Source organism: Struthio camelus, chromosome 27 (assembly GCF_040807025.1).
Source record: "Struthio camelus isolate bStrCam1 chromosome 27, bStrCam1.hap1, whole genome shotgun sequence".
NCBI lineage: Eukaryota > Metazoa > Chordata > Aves > Struthioniformes > Struthionidae > Struthio > Struthio camelus.
The window spans coordinates 4,468,576-4,490,681 of record NC_090968.1 but is presented as its reverse complement, the minus strand read 5'-3'; the positions used below and the strand labels follow the sequence as shown (position 1 = coordinate 4,490,681).

Here is a 22,106-nt window from a genome sequence, read left to right as displayed (position 1 = left end):
AATCTCAAAGAAGACTACAGTGTATGAAATATCATAGCTGTTAGATTAAAAACAGAACAAGGATGTCTGTAAAATTCAGACATAACAGGGAAGAAATTTTTTTAGCATCCTCTATCACAAGTGAAAATATTTTCTGTGATTCCTTTCTGCTTGTGCATTTCCATTTATAGGACAAAATGGGTTTAACTACAACAATTTACAAAAAATCAGAGATTTTAAGATGGGTGTGGAAATAAAAAGGCTTCGATATAAGAAAAAAGTAAATAGTTGAAGAAGTGATTTCAAATACAAAGAACAGCTTATTTATTTATTTCTCTTGCTGAGTGCTTTCCTTAAAAAAAAAAAAAAAACAGCTTTTGCAGTAAGTTAAAGTCCCAGGTGAGCTAGGCCTATTTCCCTTTCTGTTACTATGACAACGATTTTTTACCGCAGTCCCTAAGTCCCTTCAGAACTCACACATTCATGCCTTGAATTAGAACTTTAAAGGAGAAAGATGTATATTTCCTAGGGTTTACCAACATCAACAACTAAAATAGTCCTAATACAAGACAATAAAACAGAAATCCGCTTTTCCATGTTATTGCTACTTTCTTTGCATCGCTTACCATTGTGGTATTTCTCTTCCATCTGCCCGAAACACACAAAGAAGTATTGAAGGATCTGATCCATTTATTCGTTGCTTGAACAAAAACCTTCCAAAATCTCGCTACCACTGAACACACAAAAAAGACCCAGATAAGGTCATATAAAAATGACCATCAGAAAATACATCCTTCTAGTGAGCTTTTCACATTGCAATGTTCTTTTTTTCCCTTAAGTTTGTAATATTTTAAAAAACATCTAAAGCGTTTATTTTCTGTGTGTGCATTTTGCAAACTATTATTTTTATCCCCATCATTCCTTCTTGTTCACAATTCAAAGAGCTCACTGGTTCTTCATGTGGCGCAGACTAAGGTAAAAGTATTGTGTCCCTACTGCAGTCTCTTCACGTTGGTATTCAGGTTCAGTGGGAAAGATGGATCAATGCTCCTTTGTCTGAAGGCAACTTCTGCAAACACAGCCCTAGTCACTTAGTTGTATTCTGAACTAAAAATCATACAAAACTTCATGTCTTAGGAGCAGCACCGAGTGACTATAACACACAAAAGTGCCTAATAACATTCTAGCAAAAAAGTCCTATTGACTTCCCATGCTAAAAACGTGTGACTTCTTTTGTTCAAATGATTTGGTAAGCAAGATTTTATCTGTTAGAATGCTTTCAAAAAGTAAAAATATTATGCATACCGGCACACTCAAATACTCACAGGAGAATGTGAGCCAGAAATGTTACTCGCAAACCTTTCTTCCCCCTATACTCTCTCTACAGTTAAAATGCTCAAAAAATATTTGCAAATATTTGCAAACTCTGACGAGATCTATCTATGCAAGGAAAAACTATAGAACAGAACCAAACTATATTAGGAAACCACGACAAGTAACTATTTACATGGAAATCAATGAGCCATTGGATAACTGATTGTTTTAGAGGCTGGCTGCAAACAAAAACTGTAAGAATCATGCCTGTTGTTACTTTGAAGGAAAAACGAAAAAGCAAATCCATCACAAAAATGTTTGCTGTTTTCTTTTAAAATTTTTCAAATGTTTGCATCCCTATTCATCCAGATCAGAAAAACACGCAACACAAACTAAAGAATGAAGAAGATCAGAGCACAGAAAGGTGTCTATAAGAGAACTCACGGTGTCAGCTGAACTGACTTTGAGAAGAGCTAAGATACTGCAGCGATATATGGTACACAAAACCCTAAAAGGCAGATACAGAAAGATAAAAAATCTAGTTACCTGTTTAACAGTATTCGTGACGGAACTTGATAGTATTGCATGGCATTGAAAAAAAAAACATATATTTTCTGCTAAACAAATCCAACTATTTAGGTCCAGATCCCTAGCTGGTGTAAATCAGCAGTGTATGTGAAAATTGACTTAGACTTCAATTAGATTTGTACTGATTCACACCAGTGGATGTATTATCCCTTAAATATTTACGGAAAACAAAACTCTTCTTCTCTCAGCGCTGTCCGTCTCCTACGAGATGCAGAGCATTCTCATCTCTCCTCGACTACTTTGGAAATAAACATCATTCAGCATGCAAACATACTCAGCTTTAGAGTACTTAGGCTAAGATATTTAAGCAAAAGCAATTTGGGGAGTCCCACTTGAGACAACTTAAAGGTGCCTGACTTTCTGGAATTGCTCAGCACCTGGGCCTCTGAAAATTATGCACCTTTGAAATAACACAAACATCGATAGTGCATCGATAATTCCTCATGTTACTTTTTGAAAGTGCTGGCCTTGTTTTTTAGTACTTAAGCATTGTTGCAGTATTCACATACTGCCTGACTTAAGAAATTTTTAGTTGCTTTGGAACCCAATAGATAGGCTATACGGAGACAGTCTTCCCTCCCATCACCCCAGATAAGGACTTATTTAAAAGCACACAGAGGAATTTTCATCGTCCCTCCAGTTGAACCACATTACGCTCCTTCTCCTTTCACAGTTTTACCAGTCAAATTTTAACTGTAACCTAGCATCCACATAAAGTATTTGGTCTGTTGTTATATGTACACATATATTTTAAGTGGTTGCATCTGGGAAAGACATTAATATTTATTGCAACATTAGAATAAAAATGACTTGGGGGGCGCAAAGAGGAGGGAAGGCTTAACACTAAATGAAGCTGATTTAAGGATAACAGGAGAATTGCAGAAGGGCTTTATTATTTTTTTTTTAATTAGAATCTTTAGCCACTTTTTGTCCTTAATCTATACATATATCAAAAAATAAAAAAATAAATTTTAAAAAATTAGCCCATTTTCATATATCTTAGTTGGCCTTTGTTCCCTCCTAAGGACTGCATTATCTACGGGTTTAGCAAATAAATCTGATTCCAGTCAAGCACAGACAGCATAGATCAACATGCAAGGGCACCGAGGGAAAACTTAAATAATGTTGAATGACTACCACTAAAAATTCTGGCATTGCTATAGAAGACCCAGTTAATTTAATTCAGAGACATAAATTAAGAAATACTATAGACAATCTTTTTTTCTCTGTTTTCTCTCTGTCATATGGTAGAGCCTTCTATCTACAGATTGGGTACACTTGCAGAGGTCTCCAAAATGCCACCTTAATTATACTAATAACCCCCTCTTTTAAGATTTAGAGGTAGCTGTTTTAAAAGTTACTGCTTCTCCTAATGGAAGTTACTATCATGCTGCTATGTTGAGCTGAGGAATCATTTAAGTGCCCTTTTTTCACTTCAGTAGAAAGATAGCTGTGTTATCGCAACCATTTTTCGGCAACAGTTCAAGCAAGCCTATCTGACATTGTGTGAGAGCAGACTAAGAGCGCTCACACAATCCAGTACTGCAGTGCAGAGTGAGGGAACAAACTCCCCTGCAGAGGACTGGCAATGGACAGTGAGAAAAGATGAAGGCAAAGTAGGTGAGGAAGGAAGGTAAGGAATCTCTGAAGCTGTTTCCAGAGTGACTGCTGACCTGCGCCCTCACTCTGCCTATATATTCCTACGTTATTTGGTTCTCTATCTGAGGCAACTTTAAAATGCGACTAGGACTAGAAAGTGTGTACTACCTTTGGGAGTATTTATCTTCCATCTCTCGGTTGACTGATAAAAAAGTCAAAGGCTGTTGGAGTCGGGAAAAAAAAACCCTTTCTAGTGACTTCAACAGAACTAGACTGAAGCCCTAAAGAGCAGTCCCACATGCAACAGAAGGTGTAGTTTTAAAAAAAAAATCCATTAATGTTTTTTTTAAATCCTGCCACAAGACCTGGGACTGATTAGTCTCACCACATGGAGCCACAGAAATAGATAATATGCTTTGTGCTTTTATAGTGCTATTCTATGAGACTTAAACTTCAATTAATTCTGCCTCACAAAACCCCTCTACAGCACGTGGTGTAACTCACCATTTTACAGGCAAAGATACCAGGGCTTGGAAACTGGAAAGGAATTGCTCCCCATCACAGTACATCACATCACAACAGAAGTCTGCCACAGAGCTGGGACTGGAACTCAGTTCTCCTGACTCCTGGTTCTACATCTTAACTAACCTTCTCATCAACCTTTTGTGCTTTCTTACGATATAGGTACAGAATCAAGAGACCTAATAGAGTTTTAATCTCGTAAATAGCCACTACAGACACTTGAAAAAATATCCCTTGTAAAGCAAATACTGAGGTAACCTTGTCCTGTTTGGGTTGCTGTAGAATTTAGATTCATGGCCCCAGTCATTCTTTGGCATGGGAATATGCCTACCATCTAGTGTCATTACGTTTATCAGCAAATCCTACGATGCTACTGTCTAAAGAGAATGTAAAGACATGATGATATTCTGCTTCCATAAGCGCCTTCCAAAAAGTCACAACGTGAACTAAAAGAAAAAAATAGAAGCTGTTACTATAAATATCTTTGCTCCAGTTTAACAATACTAAGATGAAATACGCTATGAACTACAGACCTACCATTACATTAAGGGCCTGACTCCAACTCCATCAAAGCTAGGAAATTCTGAGAGCAGCATCTCTTGTCCTCCCCTCAACTCACCCATGTGGGTCTTGGCACCGCAAACTCTGAGGTAAGTGTGACAAGTAACCTTACCCAATGCCATAACATGACAAAGAGGAAAGCTTTATTTGGAATTTCTTCCTTTCAGAGGGACTAGATCAGATCTCGCGCATACATTTGAAGGTCAGTATTTAAAATCAATTAATTGCATTTATTTGATATCATCTTCTTGATTTTAATGAATATCTCAGCAGAAGACTTCTTCATAATCTGAATGTTTGTCTCTGGAGTAATTCTGCTCTATTATGTCAGTGAGTATTATTAGGGAGCTGATCAGAAAATTTCCTACCCTTTTTCAGCAGTTATAGTCAATGTGGGATCAGGCGTTTCACAAAGGCATTCTAAATGAACACATGCCTTATACTGTGAGAGAAATGAGTGAGGCTGTTATAATAATCCAGAGTATTTATATGATACTCCACAAACAGCAGCTAATTAATCTTCACAAAACTCCTGTGCATAAAGTGTGAACCCAGTTTCACAAATGTGAAAACCAACATATGTAGGTCAGAAGACTTTTCTGAGTTTGTTAGAGCTTTACTGTGAGTTCTCATATGGCAAGAGGAGCCATATGATACTGGATCCCAAGCCTATGCCAGGAGAAGGGAGGTTGGTTGTTCGTTTGTCCCTTGTTTTATAATAGAAAGATGCCAGTTGTACCAAAGAAGTCACATGAACATTATGCCTTGCGCTTCTGCCCCCAGCAACGTTCTCATTTCCTGATCTGAAAAATGAGAAACGTTTCTCTATCCTCCTGCCACCTTAATTCAAAGCAATTTCTTTAGTTACGGGAGCACCAGTCTGGTAAGACTTTTCTCAAGCTCTAGATCTACTTTTGCATGCAAAGGACAACCAGGCTACACAGGAGAATTCCATACGTAAGAGATGAGCACTGAAACACCAGGTAAACTCTGGAGAGCAGCGCCCTGTGTCCCACTTGGCTCTAATCAACACAGGGACCTCACCTTTGGAAAGGTAGTGACCTTTCCAAATCCCTTGGGTTTTGTTCACACTAATTCCTCAGTTCTCAGGCTTATAATTTCCTAACATTTATTGTCTTCTACTTGCCTTTCCATTCACTCTCCTATCTAGTCTTTGTTTTTACATCTTGTCTGTAAGTTGATATAGGGGATAGTAAATAGTGTAGGTATAGACAATCCTAAGGGACATGGATTAAGTGATTCTTTGAAGTCCCTTATACGTAAGTTTCTGTTTCTTACTTTTATGCTTCCATCTATACTGTTCTGCCATATACAGCCCCTTACATCTTTCTCTTGATCTCCACTTCTCTCTATGTCCCTCCGCTTCTAGGCACTAATCCTGATCACTTTCTACAGAGTCTTTTTCCTGTGCTCTGCATTTCTTTTTTGGCTTTGAAATAGAAGCTCCCCTAGGTAGGGTCCGCTTCTGCAGTGGTCTAAAGTGTACAGTTCAGGAGTAACTGCACTGATGTTAGTAGAACTGTAATAGCAAAAGTGAAGCTGGCTTTAAGATGTGAGGCTTCTGTGTATTTCTACTTGTATTATTAAATCAAGGTGGTTTGGACCAAAATCTACAAGACTCAAAGATCCTTTGCACTTAGGACTAAGTCTAGATCAGAAGTTTTCTGTTTAGGCCCATCTTTATTATTAAATTAATATTTAATCAATCAATCAATGATAGCATGCTCATTCCAGGAAGCTTGCCATGCAAAGCATATGAAGACATACAGATCAGATAAATATAATAGAGAACAGGTGGAATTAGTGCTTTTATTTTTAAAAAAGGACAAAAGCTCAAAATGGATTTTAAAATGCCATTATGTTCTCCCAATAAATTGGAAACACCAGATAATTTAAAATATCAAAACAATTCAGGTTTCCAAGGCTAATGGGCCAATGTCATATAACCACCTTCACTAATTAACATCCTGCTTTCTTTCTCCCACACTGAGTTAATCCCGCCAATTTGGATTTTAAGTCCAAGTTTTGAGGTGGGGACCATTATTTACAGCCTATTTTTCTGTGCTTTGCTTTCAGATCTGGGTTACAACCTGGAAGCAACATGAGAAGGCAGATAACTATAATAGCAGGTGTCTGATTTTTAATCTCTGTCCCATTCCAATGTTGAGCTCAGAAAAACTAACACGGGAGATGGGTGGGAAAGTGGAACAAGAAAGGTTGGGGATTCAAGTAAGGTAAGCTGACAGATCAGCCTACCTTAAGAGTCCACCTTAAAATTATGAGATGGTAGTATTCATCTTAAAACTGCTTCTAATTATGATTGTCATGCCAAGAGGTCCTAATTACACTTGGGCAAATAATGTTTTATGAAACATATTTAAAAGAGAAGATACAGGGTGGAAGTGCTGATATCTTGTATTTCAGATGAATTAAGAAAGAATGTTGCACCTTGAGTTCTTGACAAAGGTTGGTCTTGAATTCACGTCTGACTCCCAGTCTCATGCCTTAACCACAAAACAATTCCTCAGATACCCTGTTTCTCCCCAGCTTAAAATATTGTATTCCTCACTGCCCTCTATCTAGCGGCTGTTTTTGAGGGCTTAGTTTCCAAACTAATAGTAACTGAAGGTAAAGCTGCAATATGTCATCCAACCCCAAAACATGTCCGTATACTTGATATTTATATATTCTGTATATTCTCCACCTTCTACACTAGTTTCATTTTGGAAGTGGATTCTGACCCACTCTGTTCTACCTGCAGCAGCAGGTATACACATCAACAACTGTGCAATTCACACTCATTTGGTAAATGCTTACACTGTCTTGAAAAATGATCCCATTTTCAAGAAAGAAGGGTTGGATGAGAGGGCATTGCCAGTTATACAGGCAGTCATTTCTCAGTGCTCAATGTAGTTATTTGGCATGGTCACATTTGCTAGGAAAAAAAATCTCCAAGGAAAATCTCCTTGTTTGTGCACTCTGATGAAAATCTGACACCATTAATGAAAATAATAATTGAACTCTATGGGTTCGAATTGAAAATGAAACACAACACTAACAGCGTGTTTGTAATTGCAATTGTTCTCCAAAAAGTCTTTGGAGGGCTCTTTGCAATCTGAGCAGTTTCCCTTTTCCTCTGGGTTTTTCTTTCTCCCTCCCACGCCAAAACTTTCCAGTAACTTACAAGACAATAGCTAAGAGCTTATTTATACTGTAAGATCCATATTATTCATGCCATTTGGCATACAACCAAATGCCATAGTATAATCAAAAGTCAATAGGCAGGGAGGTAATAGAGTAGAGGATTGGGCTGACTGTCTGTTGAAAGGGATGTTCAGATAATATTCCCTGGTTTATTACAGTATCTATGGGCTCCAACTGTGCTAAGCATTGCACAGTCACATTATGAAATTGTTATTGGAGACAAGATACACAAAGGACAGGAGGAAAGAAAGGCTTTTATCCTTGTATCACTGATGAGGAAGTCAAGGCACTGAGATATTAAGTGTCTTGACCCAAATCATAGTTGAAGTCGATCTTCAAGCCAAGAACTGAATACTGTTCCTGCAAGCTGTCTGTAGTTTTACTGATACTTGTTAATAGTGGAACAAAACTGAAACAGCTCTTTTGCCTCAGAATGTGACCCTCTTCAGGATTTTAAAAAGAGGGTCAAATTCTTCCTTAGACCTATGTAAGCCTCAACAGTACATGCATGGTCTGATGCTCACCTCTTTTAAACAAACTTAAGCCTTATTCTGCTCTATGATATTTGATACATCTATTCATTCTTTAGTAGCGTTTTGTCCGTGTAGCTGTACCCTGGTGCAAATTTAGTTCAAGTTCTACTTTGGACCTTTGGACCCCAGAAAAAGGTTTACATAGGTGTTAAATGAGCACGGAATTTGATCACCAATCATTTTTCCAGTGAGGTGGTTCATTACCCAGAAAAGCCAGCGATTCCTCTGTCTTTTGACGATTCTACTCTCTCATCCCATCCTTCTCAAAAAAACGTATATATATTGAGCCATGCTAGGCTGAACAGTGAACACCAATTACACCAATAGCCTTTTTGCTGCTGATTGGTCTGTTGGTTTTTACTATGTCTGCCAGATGGTAGAGGCCAGCACATAAAAACTCTCTACCTTGCAGTTAATTCAGAATTTGATAACAACTTCCCTGTGACTCTAAGAGATCAGAAAGTTGGGCTGATGCGAATCTTAGAGATGGAACTAAGGTTAGGCATCTATTTTACACCTGCCAGAGTGGATATTCCTCATTGAAAGCTCTCACTCATCTATTAAGTCAAGAGCATTGCCTGTCCCTAAACTGTTCTCGTATGGAATAAACACGTATTCGTTTGCTAAAGAAGCAAATTTACATCCAAGCAACTTGGTTCCACACAAATTTCGTCATCTCCCTTTCTGAGGTCTATTCAGTTGGCAGGTTTTGCACCTATTGTACTTCTAGGTCTAGTCACAGATGACCTTGAATCTGGACATTGGTGTAACATTATATTCCTATGACAGATTTATAGATTGGCAGATAGGGGTGCATTCAGTGCATTCCTTCCCTAAGACAGGACAGCATCCAATGTTTGTTAGCATCATTAAACTAAAACTGACTTTTCACCTGCTCCCATACCATATGCAGCTGCAAATTTTTAAATTAAACTATGAAGCCATGCATAAATTTACATATATTACAGACTAGCCTCTCCATTTAACATGCAAATGTACTCCAATGTTTCAGAACACCTTCTGTCGCTAATTAATTTGCTGAATTATAATTAGACTAATCCTGCATAATTAATAAGCACAGATTTTTTTTTAATTTCTAAGCAGCTTGATGAGATCATTCACTTCCTTCTATAAACTGCTAAGTAACTGTTAAAAAAAATCTGGAAAGAACATATGTGAAAAGGTATGTTTGATGTCGCATACAAATTTAAACTAGCGGGCAAGCTTCAAGAAAGTCAAGATTAATATAGGTGTATGGTTGAAGTAGAGAGACCATCGACACATTATTTTCAGGAGCAAGGACCAAGATTTTCCTTGTCCATTTTCTTCCTTTTGCTTTTACCTATCAGACCTTCCAAGATCATAGACTGAGACAGAAAAGGATTACAGAATTGTATGTAGTATTAGGAGATGATATGATATTAAGACACCGTTGTATATCAAAACACTCTCCCTGTACATGCTGTGTGTGGATAAGCTCCTTTGATGGTATTTGGAATTGTTTTCATTTTAGCTGCCAAAACCAACGGAGATCATTCTAGTGAAACAATTAAGTGCTATTAGTACTGGATCCATTCTGTAATGATTAAAATGAAGGGTCTTGCTTTAATGCTGAAGAGCTTAGCCTGTATACTATGGAGGCTACTCCTGACGTGCAAAGCAACCCTTGCACATAAAACAGCCAAGTCCTAAGATCTCCTCCAGCAATTTAATAATGCAGAGAAAGAGGGAAAGAGCATACGGGACTCCTGTGGGATATTTTGTAAATAAGAATGCAAACAATAATGTACAGAGTGCATTATATTTATACACATACCTTGTTTGTAGTCTCATTTACTAATTACTTTATTTATTTATATACTTACTGATATGTATTTCAGCTCTATTGCTAGTGTCCTTGTTCAGTCTTCAATATTTCTCACATGCAGCATGCTCACCAGTTTCAGTGGGTGTTTGCTGCAGCTGTGAGTAAGCAAAATCTAAAGCAAGACCTCACGATTTGACCCAAACAAAGGAAGAAGGAAGGAAAAAAAAAAGAATTCCTATACTAGGAGATTACTGAACCATCTGAAGTCTGCAAGTATGTAATTTAGGAAGGATTATGAATTGGAATATTGCCTACTACAAACAATATACATAAAATACTTACCAGCCACTTCTGCCTGAAGTCTCCATTATTTTCTTTAAATTGAGATGTGTACCCTTCTTCAGATATATTTATCTTTTAACGTGACTTGTGTTCTACGTGCCCATACATAAATAGAAGACCTAAATATTAAAAAATAAAATGGACCCGGCTAACGCAGGACAAGGTATTGGCACTGTGGGTCTACCAAGTCACTTTTAAGTATTTCCTACTGGGCACTCAGAAATCACTTCTTTTTTATTTTTTGCCCAAGGAAGATTAGATATTATCCTGCTGTTCTTTAAGTCATTGTCAATCTCCTCAGAAAGGATGGGTACATAAGAACAGCACACGTTCAACAAAGAGATGTCTCTAAGAGAAGAAATACTATCTAGAAATTAAAAATATAGACGAATTGCACACTTGGAATCCCAGACACTCAAGCAGCATAGCAATAGCATGAAACCTATTCATTGTGGCAGATTACTACGGAACTAAAGGACTCCAAACAGGGATTAGCTTCTCTAACAATTCTGTGCTACGTTCATTTTGGATAGCCCCAATATACATTGTTAGTTTCTAATAGCCACCAAACATATCATCAGATGACATGGGAAGCTAAAGAGGAACGAAACAAGACATATAAACAGAAAACATCTTTCTAATATGCCTCTATTTTTTATTTTCCCATATCTCAGCTCAGCAGAAGAGAAAAAAATGTAATGAGTACAAAAAAATACAGGATTGGGTCTGTATTTTTTCCTCCTCATTTCTGCTTGCACCTCATTTTAAACCATGGATGAATTGGCCCAAAGATATTTGGGTCACATGGCTGAGGCAGAAATAGAATCCATGTCTCCCAAGCCACAGTGCAGGGTACAAGAGCAAGTCACTGAAATTCTGCTTTGTTTTAAGCTAATTCTTATTTTGTCAGAATAAGAAATTTCTACAATGTTTTTCAGCCATAGCATAAGGCCAACAATAAATGTCAGCATCTACATCTTTTGGAAGATTCCTGATGTCCAGGGCTTCTTACTGCTTCCCACTACTTTGACCGTGGAATTTGCCTCGGCTCATATTTACTCTGCATCATGAACACTGATATGCCCTATGCAGCCTGTTATGGTTTCAACTCAGGAAAAATGATCATGTGCAGGTATTTTTATTTTAACAAGAAAAATTCTGAACGCTGAAACCCACCTTTTCTGTGTTTTAGTATATGTGCTCAGAAATCCACTAATTTTCCACATGAAAAGAGGTATTTTTAGACACTTATTTGCCTAAGTCTTGTATTTGTAAGGAATATGAAAACAGTGTGCAGTAAATAAATTCATACATTTAAAGTTATTCTACCTTTCACTGCAAATATTTCATTCATCTCTGATTACTAGCCTCCAAGTTTAATTAACCTTTTCAGTACCCTTTGATGTAGCACATATATGCCAGAGGCCAAAAAAGAAGCAGCATTTTGGGGTAAGAGCTCAAACCAGATGAGAGAATACCAGTATGAACTTTATAAATCGGCAATGGGTAAGCCCCAAACGATGTGGTAGTTTGATTTTATGAAATACCTGCAGTTCATATGCCTTTCCAGGACCCTAATATGGGGCTGAGGAGAAACGGAGGAGCGAGGTAGGGGGGAAAATGACAGGTAATCTACTTTCCTTCACTTTTGTATCTCTGCTTGGCTTAATTAACATGATGATGAGGTGAAGGGGACTTGACTTTGCCTGTCTGGGTTCCTCAGTGATCTCAGGGCAACTGTCTTACCCTAAGGCAGTTATGAAGATTATGAACATGCAAAGCACCATAAGCTGATGTTTTTAGAAAGAACTAGCAGTTTTAGTGGGCCCAATATGAGGCCCTTTAGGAATAACACCATATTAAGTCATGGTCCCAAAAGGTGCACATCTTTGGAATCAAATGGGTCCAAACAGCAGCATGAAACTTCTCTTGGTTCTGAGGGTGGGCTTCAACATTGAAAAACAGTTATTGTACATCCGTGCCCTACACACAAGCTCAAAGCTCGTGTTTCATGCAAGAAGAGTCACTTTGTGCAGCTCCACATAGTATCCAGAGCTTGCGGGAGGGCTCCAGATATTTCCAAACGCAGCAGTTATGATCTGCATTCCTCATTCACTTCAAATTCTTCTAATATCCTTCCCTGATTTGTGGAGATCATAGGGACAGATTCAACTCAATGCATAAGCATGTATTGCAACAACCAGAAATCAGAGTCTTTCATGAGTTTGGCAGTATTAAAGCTGGATACACTTCTTTCACAAAATTCTTACTTCACTCACTTTAAAAGACTTCTCTTCTTCTTTAAAAGTGGATGGAATAAATCCAATCCACTTTACCTCCTGGACAGGTACAACATATTTTTATGTATATATATTATATGTTGTATGTACTCCCAAGTGCAGGCATACACACGTACATACAGAGCATAGTTTTTTAAGGCTACAGTTGACTCACTGATTGGAAAATATTTACTTTTGAGACTTTAAATAATAAGGCATTGTTCCATATGCATCACTACAATATACTCTCTACTAAAAGAGGTCTCTTGGTTGTCCCCAACTGTAGGACTTCCTTCCCATGGCTCTGGTACAATGAGAAGCTGATGCATGCACTGAATTTTGAATTTTTTCCTTCTCAAGTTCTACTGCAGTCATAATTTCTGGAGTGCATGCAACATTTGCTGGATGTTTTCTTCATTTATTTAATCCAGATGTTTGCATTTTAAATAATTGAAAAGCTGCTATGGTAAATAGACATCAAGGGAGGCTAATGGGAGTAGCACTGTCATTAGAAAGAACTTGTGTGATGAGACATTAGACTAAGAAGTCAGCCTCTGGAATGTGTCAGGACAGGTTACAGGAACGAACGCATGTAGCTTGTTGAAAAATTTTACGTGTCAATGCAGGACCATCAATGACAGAGATTAATCAATCAATCTCTAGCAAGGTTTAACACAAATTTGATAGAACTTCTAATGAAAATACATACTGTGACCTTTTTTGTTATAAATGTTCCTATTTCTTCATATGGTTCACACACAAAAAAATGGGAATTATCTCAATTTCTCCACTTTTTAGACCCGTTCAAAAAACTCATTTAACACTGACAGTGGTTTCTGAAGCTCCCAAGTGAAATACTGTAACTGCTGCATAACTTTATTGTAAATTGGGTTATTTCAGTTTAAGATTTTGAGGCAGACGGTGCACATTTTCAGTCTTAGGCTCTACTCAAAACACTATGAATTTGCAGCTTGACACTTCAGCTATCCTAATTTTTGTCTCCCTTGTTAAACTCTTATTCAATTCTAACTTGAAATTCATAAAAATCAACCTTAGCTTCAGAGAAGTCAAGTCAGTTTAAATGGAAGTAACATTATGTGCAAGTTTGCAGTAGTTCAATTGAACTGATTTTTTTAAAAATCACTTCTTTAATTAAACTGTTGTAACTGTGGATGTAGACCTGCCTTACGATCACTGAGCTCTCTAGGATGTCTTACTGTTTTTTCCCTGAAATAGTTTACATACTCACAGCTATATCTCAGCTATGTAAACTGACACAGAAGTCATTACAGTTATATTTGAAACAGGTAAGAATCTGCTACTGTATATTTATCTCCTTTTGCATAACTGTTTTTTCCTCAACATGTAAAAAGATCTTAATGGCTCCAGATCATGATGTAACCTCTTCTAAAGGCTCCTTTGGAGCTGTTATGAAGTATCTACTGAAATATCTATGGAACAGCTATTTTACAGCAGTTTTAGTCTGTTGGGCCTAAAATCCATCTTTTATTAGAAGCTAGCAGTAGCAGGGGAGAAGAAAGTTGTTCCACAGAAGACCAGAAGATTTCCAGAGATATTCTGTCTACCAAGAAAATAAATTCTGCAAAGTCTCTTCATTCATAAATGTGTAATTACATCGCTGATAAATACTGTAAAGATGAATAGCATCTGATAAATCATTCTGACTTGGTTTCCATTGAGGCTGCCTGCATATGCCGTATATGAAAATGTACATCATTATGTCAATATACCAAAAGTTACGTTTAATACAGAAATTCAAGGTTAAGTGGCTTTGTCTAGTTCAGAGACACCAATTTTAGCAACAAGTGTGTTCTTGGGGATCCAGTAGAAAAACGTTGTGACACCTCTTTTGCTACAGCAATCCACTAGAAGACTTACACATCTTAATGCACATGCTGAAGAGATGTGCCATGGCTTTAAAGCTCTTGGGGTTCAAATTGACTAATAACAGTCATAAGGCATCATCAAACAACGCATGTCAAGACTGAAAATCTGGCCTCTGCCAAGACACTTTAAGATCTTTAGAAGATTAATCAGTTCCTGTAATATTCGATCTCTCCCTTCTCTACTTCCCCCTTTCCGTCACTGCCAAAATTTCCAGTCTCCAGTTTCAGTCCAAATTCTGTTTCTGCAATAGTTCAGTGAATGCCAACATAATCTTTTCTTGCTTAATTAGACTACCAGTTTACAGAACAGTTTAGGAAAACACTTCACTATAATTCTAAAAGTGAAGCAGTAGAAACCATTTAATTTGTCCTACATAATTACTTTGTACATAACTATTAGCTAGTAAAATATTAGGGGAAAACAAAGCATCTCTTACACACAAGCCTAGAACACCACATGCTTTCTTTCTAATTAAAAAGATGCTTATTTTCTCACTTGGTGAGTAAGTTCATATTCCTGAGCACCTGAGCAAAAATAATAGTACAGTCATTATTTTTGGCAAAGCTTTTACTTTAGCTTAGAAAAATCACCAAACGCGGAAAAAAGTGAAAATGTTTTTCTAAAGGGCTTTCCCTCTACCATTAACTGGCATTGTTTGGCTCACCATGACTATGAATGCCATTGTAAACAGGCCAGACTGGCAGACTAAGATGGCTAACGTTTGGGGGACTTGTAAACATCTTTCCCTCATAATTAGAGGAATTATATTTACTAACAGACTATCCAAAAACACTGAAGAGGGATGAGGGCCTCATTTTCCCAGCAGTTATAAAATAACAGGAGACAGAACAGTCCCTTTCCTGAGCCTCTAAGAAACTAACAATGAAGGGAAATTGTTCCAATACCTTTCTTAGATCCAACAAAAGTTTTGTTTTACAAATAAGCACTCCCATGCAGAGCATTTGCAACTCAGTCACTACAGTCTTGAGCTGAAATCAGGAGTGGAAAGTAAAGCTGAGTAAAAGCTGGTTATTTAAAAACAAAACTCCCCTATTTCCTGTTTATTAAACTCTCCTGGTTTATTTCTTAGAACATATCCTCTCACTATGAACCTTTCACTGTTTTTTTTTTTTCCCCCTCTCTCCCCCATCCCCCTCCAGCATCCTGTAGGGAACTCTCTTTTGGCCTAAATTTTCGGCCAAGTGTTGCAAACCTAGCCTGCCGCAGCCTTAATGTGACTCTACCCATTTAATTAGCATCCCCAGTGGTAGTTAATATTGTTTTTGTAGTAGCTGTTTACAAGAACTGATCCAAATCTCAGAAACACTACCACACAGACTTTGTTTTGAGCTCTTACTTAAAATTACTAGGATTTCTTTTATGTTTAAAGTAAGGCTCAATATTCTATTGTAGCTAGGATTGTGTGAATTCTGACTCTTCCTGTGAGCTTCAGTGCATACGCCCTGTAAACAGAACAATCGCCCCAAATTGTGCTCTACATGATGTTATCTCCAATTAATCACAAGCAAATAACAGATCTGACCATAAAACAGTAGTACTCAGAGCAAATAGGATGGCATTTAAGAATCAGAAATTTTGTAATAGGAATTTGTTTGATAATGCTGAAGATCAAGGACTTTTACACACTTAAAAAAAAAAAAAAAAAAAAAAAAAGCACAGTTCAACACTACATGAACTCCCCTGACTGACATGGTGCAGCAATCCTCAGTGCTTCCTTACAGACAATCAAAGTATGATAATTTATTTATCCCTTCATATTCATTCCTATGATCAAATAGATACTATCCACTAATTCATCACACCTTTCCATCTTTGGCCAACTTGAACTGTCACCTTAACAGACAAAATGATCTTAGGATGGGGGAAATCTGAGACAAATCTCAGGGAAAAGATACTTGAAAAGAGGCAAGTAATAACAATCCCATTCATCTTGGACTGAGAATTGATATGAGCATCTAAAAGGAGTTCAGAACTTCCCTTTAACTTACAGTTCAAACTCAAGAACCGAAGAAGTGAGGCTTCCAAGAGAGCTCAGCATACTTGGACTCTCAAAACTAAGTGATAACAAGGTTTTTTCAAAAAGTACTCCCATTAATTCACCTCCAAAAAAAGAAAGAAAGAAAAAAAAGCAGCTATATTTTCTAAAGTAACATCCAGCAACATTTAAGGATCCTTCAGGGTGCAGGAGCTGAGTGCATTTGGACAGCTAGCCCAGTGCACCTAACCACCATATGTCACCAGTCGGTCCCACAGCCTTTGCATGTGGCTCAGAGCAGAGCGCAGGCTAGCCAAGGGTTGCAGAAGTGCCTAGTGATGTGGTATGGGCTCACTGCTTGCATGCCCAGTTTGAGACGCCTTCAGATAAGCCTCATTTTTTCCAAGTACTAAGCATCAGCCCTTTAAGTGTCTTAAGTTTAAGACCCAACATTTCCAGACACTTTTGAAAAGGCTGGCCATCCAATATTTCTTTAATGCCCCATATTTTTGTGGTTACCAGAAGAGTTCATTTTATTTCTCAAAGACACTGAATAAATATATGTACGCATGAGTGAGTGAGCAAGCACGTGTGTGTGTGTTGGTAGAGAGGGGTAAGGGACATAAATCACTTCAAATTGCTACTGTAATAAATGTGGACAAAAGAATAAAACTTGTCACCAACCTAATATTACCATCAATGTTTTGTCTAGCTACGTTCCTTCCAATTTAAAAACAGTTCAATACCCCTTTTACCTTCAAGTAGCAGCACTTAATAAACAGTGATGGATGCTTTTTATTCCCTTCCCCCCCTTCCTCCTATTCCAGGCTTTCCTAAGTCTGTTACATGGGGATTGTTTAGCTTGGGGGAAATGTAGATCCTCCATCTTTCTTGCATTGACATGCATCCCTCAAGGAATGACGACCATATTTAATTCATAACCCCCGTTGGCTACACAAACATACAACTTCCCATCAATTAGGCAACACAGAGATGCTGTTAAAAATCAATGAGCTTATTATTAAATATATTTTCTTTTCATGTTACAATAATAGTTATTGCTGCTCCATTGTTATAACTGCAATATCAGCTGGTTAAGCAGCTCTAAAAAAAGAGTTGATTGCTTTTTCATCAGCCTGTGTAATATCAGAGTGTATCAGAATAACATTGTCCTTGCTGTTCTGCTTGACACAGATGCTGAAGAAAAAGGTGATAAGTGACCAAATGGATGCTTCTTGAATACAAACATCTACTATGAGTTGGAACGCAGCAGTTACTGAGTATTTACCTGATTTTCATAGCCCTACACAGAGATTCACAGAAGTACAAGGCACTGAACATCCGTCACGTACCAGACCCACCAAATCACAGATAGGCACGTATTTGTGTTTTCACTGTGGTGTATTTATTAGAAATTATTTGGATATTTTGACACATGCCACTACTGAGGGAGCTCCCTGCCTACAAACAGAGACGTTAAATCTGTGCCAGCTCATGCAAAGGTTAAAAAAAAAAAAACAAAAACCACACATACACACGCACGCACGCACAAAAACCACAGTGCACAGATTTTGGCAAGTACATCATATGCTGTCTGGCCACAGCTGATCTGAAGCAAGTCCCCTGTAATTATGGGAGAAGGTGGAACAGGTTTCCTGCTAATTGGAAAATTCTGCAAATGGCACCACTGAAGTAAATTGACAGTCGTTAGAATATTAGCAAAATGAGAGAACTGATTAGGAAAAAGCTCAGATGTGGACTTTTTTTTTTTTTTTCTTTTAAATAGTGCCTGAATCTACTGACAAATTGATAATAAAAGCTGAACTTAATAATAACAGCTGTTATTTGACCTGGATGCAAATATATTTGTGCATGTATGCGTACATGCACACACATATTCTATATACATACTCCCACACACATACATATGTATGTATTAAGTGCATAAACACATACATATACCTGTCACTTTTTCCACATCAGTAATAAATACACAGAATGTTTGTTAACTTTTCCAGAAGTATTTCCCGCAAAACCATATACATACAGTAGGGGAAAAAAGCTGCATTTAAGAACACCGTCAAGAGGCGTGTTCTGATGAAACTGTACTCACTTGAAACTTTCATGCTTCAAACAGAACTTGCAAGATATTTATTTACAGCTTTAAGTGATTTGTTCCCAGGGGTAGCTGGATTTCTATTGCAAATTTACTCTTGATTGACTGCTGTTGAGAATTCTAGTAGCAACTTCTCTTTGTGTTTTAGTTTAAACTGTACAGGAAGTAAAGTGGGATTTGGCCACAATTTTGGCCATCCATCAACACTTCGGTATTTGTATTCGCTATTTTTCAGCTACAAAGGACAAGGGGAAAACAGACGTGAGGGGAAAAATAAGACATTTAATTAGAGACACTCCTACAAACACCAGCAAACCCACCTCTCTAACTTCATTACGAGTCTCTCATTTCTTTTCCTGCAATCCCCTGTTTAGTTTCAAAATAATCTCTGAGGGCCTGATCCTACTACATAGACTTTATTGCGAGTCCTAACTCTTACAATGCTAACAACTATTTTTGACATAGAATGATCTCGTTCTGGTTGCTGAAGCTTCTCATTTCTTATCAGCTTCACTGGAACAAAAAGATGTTGAAATGGTTTGGGGAGGAGGCAGGGGAAGGAACATTGCTTGATTTTTTTGGTTTTAACTGAGTTTAGCTATATACTCCCTCACAGAGAAGCCCAAAAGATTGTTAATGGGAATTTAGCCAAGCATCCTGAAAGAAATTCCTCCAAAATCCTGTAACATCTATTACAAAAATGAGATGCTATCAAGAGATTAGGGATTTTTTTAAAAACAATCCAGTGGAATTCTAGAATAAATATCCTGCTGACTGCAAAATCCTATAGCTAGTCCAATAAAACTTCAAGTTATCATTTCAGTAAGACCTTCTCCCTTAGCAGCTCCCACAGAAGTTTTTTTTTACATCTAAAACAATGCAGACTCCAAATGTTAGCTGTGAATTTGAGATTATTCATCCCAGTGATACAGTAAACCTAATAAAAACTCTAGCCTGGATGATTATATCACACTTAGAATCAAAATAACCGCACAATTATTTTCCATGTCAAACACAGTCTAACCCTGAACTGATGTTAAGGATAACATTTTCAGATTTAGGAGATTTCTGCATAAAGTAGCCCTTGTTCTCTTCCTTCTATGTATGTAACGTTTTATTTCCTTCTGCACAGTTTTTATCATAAGTTTGGTGTTTCTTCTATTGTACTGTACTTCCTTATTTTTAGAAGTGGCTCTTATAACATTTATGCCTAATATATAATTTCACATAAAAGAATCAAGAACACAGGAAGGAACTTTAACAAAGAATAAGGGCTTATAGGCCAGATCCTTAGCTAATTTAGATCAGCATGTGTGAGTGCATGGGAGGACCTCCACTGCATCTCCAGAATCAGGCATGCTGCTATGTTTATAGAGCAATTGCAACAGAATAATATTAGTTTATATCTTGTTAAAATTCTACAGGACAACTGTAGTATCAAATTATCTGTATAATTTGGTTGATCTTATTGAGCAGACAGACTAGTGTTTGCACTTTGAGTATCCATGCTTATTTTCACATATTTATTTAAATAAATCAGGGAGTCAAAATAATGCCAGAACTAGTCTCTTCATAGCAGTCCCTAGATGACAAGAATACACAGTAATTCCCAGTCGTCATGCTATTCTGGCCACTTCAGCATGTAATATCCAGCCCCAAAGCCAATTCAAATCAATGGACTGATTCTCATCAACTCCTATGGATTTTGGATCAGGTCTTTTGGTGCCAAAATTCAGCTGAGTATTTTTTGCATGAGCAGATCTGTGTGCCCACAGAGTTAGCTTGAAAACCCACATAGAGCAGCATGTAGGACAGGAACAGATAGGGTTTTTTTCAAATTAAAAATAATAAGAGAGAAAGCACACACATAAAAAGATATTTTGGTTCCGTATGTTGTTTCCCTTCCTATTCCTGTAGAGGACAAATGTACTGTCTCAGGCTTCAGCTCCCTCAAGAGGAATTTTCCCTACATTCAGGAGGTACAAAGACTTTCCAGATATTTGCTGACAGTCCTAAGAGTGGTCTTTGACAGGTTTTGTAGGAGTAACACGACTCCACAACACATAAACCTGCGTTTTCTTTCTCACCTTTCCATGCTTTTTTTCCCTAGTTTTTGCTTTGTTTTCCATTTTTGGTGTGCTCCATTTCCTAGTTTTCATTCTTCCTGACAATTCTGTTTCATGAAAACAAAAGAAAGGAGGAGGGGGAGAAAGGAAGGGGAGGAGGAGAAATCCTACCCAAAAAAAAAAAAAAACCCAATTCAGACAGTTTGTGCCAAATACAGTTAAGAGTGGTTGGGGAGTTGGGGGGGTAGAATCAAGTCACTTTCAATCAAGTGTCACACCTTTAAATAGTGGTTAAATCTTTGCATTATGCAGCTCATCCCTTTTACAACATGGGGTTCCCGTAGAGAATTCCCTGTTTACACTGGGAATTCCTCCAGGAGAGCATCAATAAAGCTGAACAGATGTCAGGGTGGAATGCCAGCGGCGGTGGCTGTTGTTAGGGGTGGTGGGGAGAGAGTCAGGGAACAATGAGAGGCGGCATCTGCTGCACAAAGCCCTGGCGTGTGGGTCAGGGTCTGCCCGTGTGCTGAGATTCCACCCTCTCCTTTGTCTGGGCACATTGCCTCTCTTGTTCCTGGATGACAGGGGTTGACACATGTCACCCAACCCTATCAGAAAGGCTATTTGTTTGGCTCTTGCATATGCACCAGTGTTTTTGACCTCCCCTGCTTGGAATACATTGAACAGCCGTGGGCGGGGGAGGCGGGGGAACCGGGGGGGGGGGGGGGGGGGAGACTCACAGGTCCTCCCTGGTTCACAATTTCATTATGCACTTTGTGTCCAAAGTGAGGATGGAGATGCCCTTCTTTTTAATTAAAAGAGTGATTGATGAAACTTAACCGATAGAAAAACCCAGGATTTGAAATACTTCTTAAAGAGGAATCCACCCAAACATTTGAATCGAATTTAGTTTTGCAATGAACAAATACAAATGAAAGTTATCAGGCTATAAGGAAAAAAAAATCAAGCTAAGCTTCAGGAGCACATGAAAATTTTTAGCTGAAGGAGCTGAGTCCCAGTTTGACCGAAAACTTCAACTTGACTAACAACCAGATATAATGCAGGCTTTTGAAAGTCCATTCCAAAGCTTAATTAACCAAAGCAATTAACCAAAACAGGTTAATTGTATATATCTGAAAATCTTTAACAAAATTCTAATAAAGCCTATGTACTTGCTCCTGCAAAAAACAACAACAAAATAATGGAGAGACTAAATGCTGACAGTTTGATTAACTCTTCCCCCATTATGAAGAACTACTCATTGTTATTCT

At 37.8% G+C, this 22,106-nt stretch overlaps 1 protein-coding gene across 1 annotated transcript in view; it reads right to left on the bottom strand.

Moving 5' to 3' along the window:
* The window catches only part of EBF2 (EBF transcription factor 2), a 143,988-nt gene that overhangs the window by 38,711 nt on the left and 83,171 nt on the right, over positions 1-22,106 (bottom strand). The gene's annotated exons all lie outside the window — the stretch shown is intronic.